This window comes from Limulus polyphemus, unplaced genomic scaffold, assembly GCF_000517525.1.
Source record: "Limulus polyphemus unplaced genomic scaffold, Limulus_polyphemus-2.1.2 Scaffold22, whole genome shotgun sequence".
Classification (NCBI taxonomy): Eukaryota; Metazoa; Arthropoda; class Merostomata; order Xiphosura; family Limulidae; genus Limulus; species Limulus polyphemus.
In genome coordinates, this window is record NW_013665632.1 from 585,054 (window position 1) to 595,426 (window position 10,373).

General features: G+C 31.4%; 1 protein-coding gene across 2 annotated transcripts in view; it reads right to left on the reverse strand.

Annotated features, from left to right (window-relative positions):
- LOC106458351 (diacylglycerol kinase 1-like) overlaps positions 1–10,373 on the reverse strand; it is a 346,054-nt gene that overhangs the window by 14,752 nt on the left and 320,929 nt on the right. The window contains exon 27 of one of the 2 annotated variants that reach the window (XM_022384764.1): positions 5,415–9,734. The exons of the other annotated variant lie outside the window; for it this stretch is intronic. The gene's annotated coding sequence lies outside the window, so the exon portion shown is untranslated. Of the gene's footprint in view, positions 1–5,414; positions 9,735–10,373 lie in introns of those variants that run through there. 2 annotated transcript variants of the gene reach the window in all.

Sequence of the window (10,373 nt, forward strand, 5' to 3'; positions counted from 1 at the left end):
AAAGTAGACTAAACTAAAATGGCCGATATCGGACTGTTGGTCCATCAGGGTGGCGGGGAGCTAAAAATCCTATGCCGAGAATTTAATATGGGGGGAAACGGGTGTACCCCGAGAAAACCCACTTTCACTGGTAACGACCAATTCGTTACTAGTGTCCGGTTAGCGAGAAGAAGTAAGTGTGGAAGGCAAAGTGAAGTCCAGTTCGTGGGGGTTGATTAGCTTTTGAATGAGTTGTGGAGTCTCCTGATGTTCAACATGGTTTTATTGTGGAACAGTATCCGGTTCCAGGCAGGTGGTAAAGGCGTGGGGTCCTCGGTGTCGGTGTCGTTGGTGAGTGGGCGGAAGACACAGAAAGGTTCGTCAGGTAGGTAGAGATCGGGGGAGGTGTCAATTGCTAAGGCATTCGGTGAGATTGACGACGATCAGTAGCACAGCTGCTTTTTTATCAAACCTGCCACTTGGAACGCTGCGGCTTGTCTGATTACACTTTTCGAATTGAGTGGACTGTCTTAGCAACATAGGAATTTTCACAAAATTTCACTAACACAGATTCTTTGCTGGAATACATACGTATTTCCGTTATTCTTTGTTAAGTATTCATCAGTAATCTTTGAATACCTATATTATAACAATTTAAAGCAACATATCTTTTCTATAAGATATCATCATAACTCATACTTAGATACCCATGTATTCAACTTCTATTTTACATTACAGTGGTTGTTCTTTCCGCTATCACTCAACAACCAATTCTAATAATATTACACTAGTACTTTTTTACTCTTAAAATTTTTGTGATATTATATTCTCAATTTCCAGCTTTCCACATCTGTCAAAGGAAAATACAAGTGTGCAAATGAAAATAATTTCAAAATATTAAATGTGTTATATATATATATATACGCCCACCTTAAAGCTATTCGTAACCACATTTCTCATGATAGTTATTAAAATATATCATTCTATTATATAAGTTTATTATTATAATGTTGAACCCAAAATGATTTCTTATTGGTCGGTTAAATGTCTCTAGTACAAACGTTTTGCCTGGAATTGCATGGAAAATTTTACGATTTTAGGAAATTACTATTTTTACATACCTCTCTTACCAGTTGTGGTAATGTTATGACAAGTGGAGGCTATGACCTATTTCCTGTTCTATAGAAATAAAATATATGAAAAAATCTACACAAAAGCTTGGGATTCAATTCAAAATTTGTGTTGGAATCCGAAATATTTAAGGCGAGACTATCACGTGCCCGTGTACTCGCAATGTTTATCGAATAGCTAATTCATGTATGAAGTTATCTCAAAAGACATGTGCCAGAAAAAAAGCTAAATTCACTTCTGGTCAACCATTTTTGAAAAACATTGATAAATAAGTAGAGAAGATGGCAATAAAGTTTTAATTGAAACTGAAACCCGAACAACATGTACGAAATCGAACTACAGAGTTACCTACAAATGGCAATCCACTGTTACAATTCGTTATTGTAATTGAAGATAAGTTCATGACATCTTAAATAACAATACCCTTTTCCTCTCTACGTTATTATAAAGATGTTGGAAAGTTTTGTTTGTGAATGATGAGAAAAAATGAAAATAATCTGCCAATTGGGCTAAGTTGTAAAAACACTCTAGAATATATTATATATCTCCAGCTCCAAATCTATTATCGTTCCAAGCACTTTAGGGGTTTGTTTTATGGTATTCAAGCAGTAAAGTATAAATACCTTTGGAACCTGTTTATGTAGTTTTTACGACCGTTCAAGAACAAAGAAAGATTCAGATTTGCCTCTAAAATAAGGTTTCTCCCAGCATATCTGAAGTAGATTAAAGTTGTTCCAGAACTTAGCCACTTTTGGAGTTTTTCCAGAATTAAAGTATTTTTGAAATCCGACCACGAAGGATTATTTCAGTTTGGCGTCTCCTTCAGAAGTAAGGTTTCTCCCAGCACTAAGGCACTTTTAGTGACTATTACTCCTGAAATAGATTAAAGTTGTTTCAGAACTTAGCCACTTTTGGAGTTTTTCCAGAATTAAAGTATTTTTGAAATCCGCCCACGAAGGATTATTTCAGTTTGGCGTCTCTTTCAGAAGTAAGGTTTCTCCTAGCACTAAGACATTTTTAGTGAATACTACCCCTAAAATAGATTACAGTTGTTCCAGAACTTAGCCACTTTTGGAGTTTGCTTCTAGAATGGACTATATCTGTAGTCTCCTTTATTAGAACTAGACAGTGGTCAATTTGTTCTTTGATACGAACATCAATTTCACTAACAAACAGCTTATGAGCGTTGGCTTGCTCTTCATACTGCTCTAAAAACTTAATAATAATATTCACATGTGTATTATATTAAAGTTTAAAACTAAGAAAATTAATCAGTATTTATATAATAGATGATTTCAACTGGGTAAGGAAATACGTTTCTTTTTACAATTTGCATTTAATTCCTTGTTAATGTCATAAATGGCGAAACCGAATGATATTAAACAATGGTTTGAGATGTTATGTTTCACTCAAAATCACGCGCTTGAAAGACATTATATTTAACATACATCCTAATGTTATGAGTATGTATAATATTTTATGTAAACCACTTCACTCTTGCCATTTTCGCCTGGTTGACGAATAAAATTATTACAATTTAGTATTTATACGTACACGTACTGTGTGTGTATTTATATATATATAGCTTTTCTAAGACTCGTAGGAACTACTTACATCAGAACAGTTTGTGAGTAGGAAAAACATCGTTTTGTATTCTTTACTTCTGACTAGAGTGTATCCAGAGTTTAACTGAATTAAAGATTAATATGTTTTGGTTTTCTTCAAGTTGTCATTCTTCTGGCAATAATGCCACATGTTCGTAGAGAATAACACTTCCGAGAGAAAATATAATGATTTATAAATATAATATCTGGAGAATGTATAATGAACGGTTGTAGCGCAAAACGTAGGCTAGACGATGGAATAATGGTCGTCTTATTTTGGATCCATACTGTCTTTAATAATTTAAATGTTTCATACTGTTCCATATTTCAATTATCGGATAAGTAATTTCATCATATAAGATATGATTGTATCTATTGTGGATAGGTGCATGTAATCAGTAAAAAAAAAGTAAATTATTAGCCTTATTGCTAAGTTTCAACAACATGTGTATAATAGTCCCGAAGCTATTCCTAGCCAGAAATTATCATCTACAACCTTCACCAAATACAAGGTCTGACTTCATATGTTGCTAGGACACCCCCTCAACTCCCCACTCCCAAGATATATATTCCGTTCAACCTACATTGAAACATGAGATAAAATTTTACAGTTTATGGCAACAATGACCAACATCCCTAAAAAAGTGTTATTAAGCTATTTTTATTTCATATTGGCGTAAAATATTCGCCGCAAAAATGTATGCTTATCACCGCCAAGCCGATTTCAAAACACTCGTTGAATATATGCGCTTCTCTTTTATTAGCTCGTCAATTTAAAATGTATAATAATCATGTTATTTTGCGATTTTAGCCAAATTGCATCTGTAAGTTCAAAATATATATTTCTTATTTTCACCTTTCTGTTCATATAAGAATTTTAAATTACATAGCTCAAGTAGTAAAACAAAAACTTAAATTGAAATAGCAGATTTCTTCACAAACATATATCGTTTGGATCGATGATCTGTACTTCTGAAAAAATATTTTCAGACTTTAATAATCAATAAAATTTATCAGGCTTCACCAGCAAGCGCATATTACTCTTTTTATGACCGCGATGCCTACTTCAAGCATCAGATCTCTTTAAAAGTATATTATAAGGTAGATATGACAAGTGACTATAAATTCTGACGTTCATCCTGAAGCTATTAACATAGCTAAAGGTGCACGTGTCAAACAGCAACTGTTGAAAACCAAAATTAAAAAAAGTTGATATTCTTATTGTCTGTTATCTCACTTCATATAAAACACACTCAGATAATTACTCAATATTAGTAAAAATTATTTCAGATTACTCTGTAGTCCAAAGCATCAGGAATTTTCGTCATTTTCAACAAATATAGTGAAGTTTCGATCTAATATTGTCGTCTAAAATAACCAACACTCGAGTAATAAATAGCTCTATTCTAATAACTGATCGAAATTCATTTCTAAACTGTTTCTGATATTTTTATCTTTAACTTCGTAAGATCCACTTTATTGGTTTTAAAATATGACACGTGGGTTTGGAGGAAGCAGAAATGTATATAATTTATTTTTAATAATAATGCTGTTCTTGTTAATAGTTTTACAGAGATTATCACTTTATCAACCGCTGCATTGAATAATTAGAACATGTTCCTTCCGTGTGCTCGATTATACCAATTATTGAGTTAAATGTATTGAGCTCTATTATTATAATTTTGCATTTGCTCGATAAGAATAATTTATATTCTAAATTACATACATCATTATATGAGTTTATAAATACAAAATTCAGATAAAAATAAATTAGCTCCAAAGTGGCACAGTTGTGAGTCTGCAGAGTTTTAACGCTAAAAATCGGGTTTCGGTGCCCGTTGTGGACACAGCACAGACAGCCCGTTGTGTAGCTTTATGCTTAACTACAACCAACAAAAATTAAATTAAATAATACGTCAAACGTATATTTCAAACTTGGCTAGGTAAATTATTGAGAAATCCCATATGTTACGGACCACTCTCTAAAAGGCTGAAGAAAAACCCACAGTTTCTGAACGCCCCTGGTTGTCGCACAAGCCCCTCCTTAGATGTTCAACTATTTATAGCTATAAATTGTGAAAGCTGTTAAAAATTATCATGGTGAAAGCCACAAGAGTCTCTCACGAGGTATGTGTTGTGACAGAATAAGTTGTTACTAGCAGGTAGCGGTGTAATTGGTGTAAAGAACGTTCTTATATGGATTTATTTTAAAGAGCACCCAGAATGTATCTAAACGACCACGTGAATAGTGTTCGCTCTACAGTGCTACATTTCTACCAGCTAAGGACGGTTATCCACAGATAACCCTTTTGTAGCTTGGACGAATATTCAGAAGAGAAAACGAAAACTTTTCCTCTCGTACTCTACTATCGACGATTCGTTGCCATAGTAGTGGAGTTCATCAGCTATTGTTGTCTCCTATTGGACCAGTAAAGAACTATGTGGTGTTAAAATATCACCAAACTTGCTGTGATATAGCATCACACCTATTGGTCTATAAAATGTCAACATTAATTAGCTTGGACGTTATATACCATTAAATTATTTTCTTCGTGTTTGAGATAAACTTGTTCCTGCTATTTATGATATTTTATTTATTTAATTTTATCATAAAGAATATCGCTTTCACTAAACGACGATTATTTTTAAAATATATCTCTAAACGTGTATATTTCTCAAAAAAATGGCCGAAACTGAAAATACGAGCAAATAATAAAATAATACGCCTTTTTTATTTTACTTGATATACACGACATGTTTTGATATGATATAATCTCAGTTCTACAAGTAGTACTTAGAACATTGAAATAGATAATAGAACATTGTTAAAGTCTAAAACAGGATTCAAAGGTCTACATGAAATTCTCGTAACACAGAAAAAAGTGCAATTTAAATGATCCTACAAAAATTGGATAGCTGTAAAATATATTACATAGAACACAAATATCTCGTGCAATTTACACTTTTTAAATGTGGAATAAAGTTGTCAAAGAAAAATAAAATCAGATTTATACTTACGTATAAATAAGAACCAAAATATTTCGACAAGTTTAAAACCACATAAAGACTTTTAAAGCTGTGTGGATATTATGTAAAAGTAAAAAGTATACCATAGATTATTTGATAATTATTTTTCAATGTCGTGTATGTAGAGACTAAAACTCAGTGTCAAAAATCCCAGTGGCATCTTTTAGTTACTTTCACGACTGTTGAACCAGTGATATTATGATATTTATATCTATTAGCAGAAGAAAACATATTCTTAAAAAATACCCCCCCCCCCAAAAAAAAATCAATTTAAAAACATTTTTGTGAGGGTAGTAACTGTAGGAAGTAGGAGTCCAAGGCCTCACTAACATAGTATTTTCACCCAAACCTTGTCGTATAACGCCCCAGCAGAAATTATTGAAATGTACCTGATTTATTTACTACATGAAATTGTCTTATTCAAGAGGCTGTGTGGTGAGTGGAAGATTTCACAAACCCTATGTAGTTAAAATAGTTTTCCCCTTGTAAACTGATGTACCTACACAATTAAGATGGTTTTCTGAGTGTTTAAGTTCGAATGTAATATATATATACAGTTTTGTTGCTAAGCGACACAGACGAACGGACAGTTAACAAAAGGCAGCTGGCTTTTGTATACATTAGGTTAAATAGATAACGCATTTGTATTTATGACAAAGCTTACGACTGTCTGCCTCCTCCCCTAATTTTGAACTCCTGACCAGAAGGAAGGCAGCCATTAAACAGCATCCTACCACCCATCATCCCTGCTAAGGGATTGACTGTTACTCTTATAGCGACCCACAATTTCAAATACATGGAATATTTTGTTGTATCACACGGATTCGAACACGGTGAGTCGCCAGTTTCGAAATCTATCATATGGTCAATCCGCACCCTTCTAAATAACAATATTTTAACTAACAGGAGAAAGTGGGGAAGAAAAACATTGCATCCACATGTCACAAAATCAAACATATGCCACTGAGAATGAAACCATTACCTTTTCATGGGTTTATATTTTTTTTTCAGGTCATCCTGATTAACACGCTCTTCAGTAAAGTGGTATGATAAGTAAAATCTAATATATAACAAAACCTAAATAATAATCTATTTTCACGCAAAATAGTTTCGTCATGAATTTGTTCTTGTGTCTGATATTTGTGGACCAAGAAAGCAAATGACACACTTGCAACAATCCTTCTAGATCAACTGGTTTATTACAGTTTTATGAAATAAATATATTTATTTAATCCTTTTGATAAATACAATACTGTTAAATAAAGATGGTACTAATAATTAGCAATACTGTAATAAAAAATGAGTGATGATTATTAAGTTTTAAATAACGATGAAGAGATATTAACAAGTGATAAAATACAATTAAACTAACGAGACGCATTAAGAAATATTTTCTTGGACTGTTCATCAAAGAGCAGTACTTGCGTATCCTGTAAGATCTAATTTTATGTACTGGCTTTTCAATGAGTTTTATTAATTTTCATCATTCTGGACAAGGAACAGCCTATTGACCTAACGCATAGTTGAGCACAAGTCTTTATGTTGAAAATATTAAAAGTCACGTGATTATTCATGATTTGGGAGGATTATAATTTGCTTCAAAGATTTTCCAGAAAAGAGAGGCTAAAGTTTGTTTTACTCTTTGGTAGTTACATTATGAGATAGTAAAGGACCGAATTATATATTTACTAGATGAATAAATAAAACTATTTGGAAATTAATTTCGTCTTTACTAAATGAATAAATTAAACTACTTGTAAATGAATTACGTTCTACGAATTACGTCTTTACAAGGTGAATAAATGAAACTATTTGAAAATGAATTAATGTCTTACGAATTACGTCTTTACTAGATGAATGAATGAAACTATTTGAAAGTGAATTAATGTCTTACGAATTACTTCTTTACTAGATGAATGAATGAAACTATTTGAAAGTGAATTAATGTCTTACGAATTACTTCTTTACTAGATGAATGAATGAAACTATTTGAATATGAACAAGTACAAATATCTTGAAGATAAATTCTGTGGTTTTAATTTCCATTCCATTTAAGAATTTCCCTATTGGTATTTTTTCTCTCAACGATAAACTTAGAGAGTGAGTGAAAGTTTCTGAAGGTCGATTCAGTGCAGGTAAATGGAACAAACTATGCTCAAGTTATGTGTTAGTTCAGCTTTGATATCTGTATCCAGAGATTTTAGTGACAAATAAACTAGTTGAATGTATAAAATATACTTACTGGTACCATCATTCCATTCATGATAAAACAGTGTTTCTCATATCTCAATGAATTCATCTTTTGGGTAAGTTCCATAAACGAATGCATATTTTACACATACATATCTATATATTAATAGATTGGATTAAGGAACAATGAGCAAAAACAAACACTGTTAAATATAATTCAGAAAGAACGAGAAAAAAGTACAATAAAATAGGTTCATTTAAAACTCTCAATTCTTAAGAAACATCTGTGATGAAAAAATTTTAGAGTTTCGGAATATAACATTAAATCCTACAGAAATACAAATGAGACAGAAATCCTAAAACAATATAAGTTTCAAGTGCCAAATATATATATATATATATAAAGGGAATTTTATATTGCCACATGTACTAAATATATATAAATACAATATTGTACATGGAAAAGATGTCTCGCATTTTTGTTACTGAATTGATTAAATCGATATTGATATTCAATAGCAATATTTGCGCTGTTGAATTTATAAAATTACTTTTTTAAATAACAGATTTTCCAGGATAGAGATGAACTGTAACTTGTATGAAAAAAAATACATGGCAGACATAATTTTTGACATTTGACTTTAGATTAGTTCTGTTATGATAGTGTATGTGGAAATTTTTAATCACATTATGTGTATTTTTATTAGGTGATGTTATTTTATTTATTGTGATATGCTGTCATGAAGGCTCAGTTACCCAAACTTTTCAATTATCATTGTTCTTTCCCTGACAATTATCTCAACATAATCAATTAACAATCAATGAGTTTAAATTTTCATAATAAATAAACTTAAATAGTTCTCTATAACACAAGAAAATATACAGTTCAGTGGTTCATAATAACATAAATATTTCGTTATTTTTATTTTATTTTCACAATTACGATCCCTTAGATTAAGAAACAGTATATAAAATTAACGTTAAAAAGAAAGTTCAAATTTTATAACATTCTGGAAGAACAACAACAATAACTTTTATTTTCTCCTAATTTTAGTAGCAAAGAGTTTCGGGAAAAGAACGAATAAACAATGATATAACTTCCTGTAGGCCATTCGGACTCCAGAAGAAAATAAATTACATGTGGTTAAACAAATTTCATTTTCTTTGAATAAAAGTGCTAAAATTATTTTAACGAGTTATATAGAACTTTGTTAACTTTAATTACTCTTTATGATGTAAAATTAACGTTTTCTGACCTTGAAAGGCTGATAACACAGCTTGAGAATACTGCTAAATTTTGTATTAATAAACCAATTATCGAAGAACCGAGAGGATTGGGATTCGATTTTGATATTTTAGTGAGACCACCTCTCCGGAAAGCAAGTTAATGAGTTCGAATTCAACTTGTTCTTATTTTTCCACTTATCACAAAATACACGTTCTCATAGGACGGTATGCCACATCAACATTTCACTCAAGGTACTGATGGCCGGAATTACTCAAAATACACCTCAATTTTACATTTTTACAATACCTTTTCTAAGTTTTTCTTGGTAGTTTCAAAACATCCCAAATGTGAATTACATATAAATAAGATTTAGAAGTAGGAACGAGATGATCATCGATTAACTGTGTTCTAAAAGTGATAACGCTGTAATAACGACCATCATTCTATTAAATTGACAAAGCAAAATATTTGTGATTATAAAAATTAACGTTATCTAAATACGTGACTAGTAATTCCTCTTTCATATTCCACGATTCTTGCTAACACCAGCAACGTCGATAGAATTTTGACGAAACCTAATAAATTTCAAACAAATTGTACAATCTGATAATTGATAATAAAATTAGGAAAGTTTATACCATAAACAGCGGGTTAATAGAAACCTATACGCAATAACTTTTAACGTTAAACAGATATGCAGTTTTAGTGATGTAATCTCAATATGGATTTTTGATCAAGTGTCTTATATTTGCTTTTATGTATTTTTCCAGAAAAAGAAAAGCCCAAACACTATTAGTTTTGAATAAATGTTCTTACTTCTAAGGGTTTTATAAGTTTACTTAAATAAAGAAATTTAAAATATTTAATAATTGCACACTACAAATGTTATCTCGCGAAGGTACAAACTGTGTTAATGTAATGAGTAAATTAATCAGTATTATAAAATTACAAGAAGGAAAAATAAGTGAGTTAGTACGCCAATAAACATAACTACAAGAAGGAAGAGGGAACAATAAGTGAGTTAGTACACCAATAAACATAACTACAAGAAGGAATAAGGAACAATAAATGAGTTAGTCCACCAATAAACATAACTACAAGAAGGAAGAAGGGACAGTAAATGAGTTAGTGCACCAATAAACATAACTACAAGAAGGAAGAAGGAACAATAAGTGAGTTAGTGCACCAATAAACATAACTACAAGAAGGAAGAA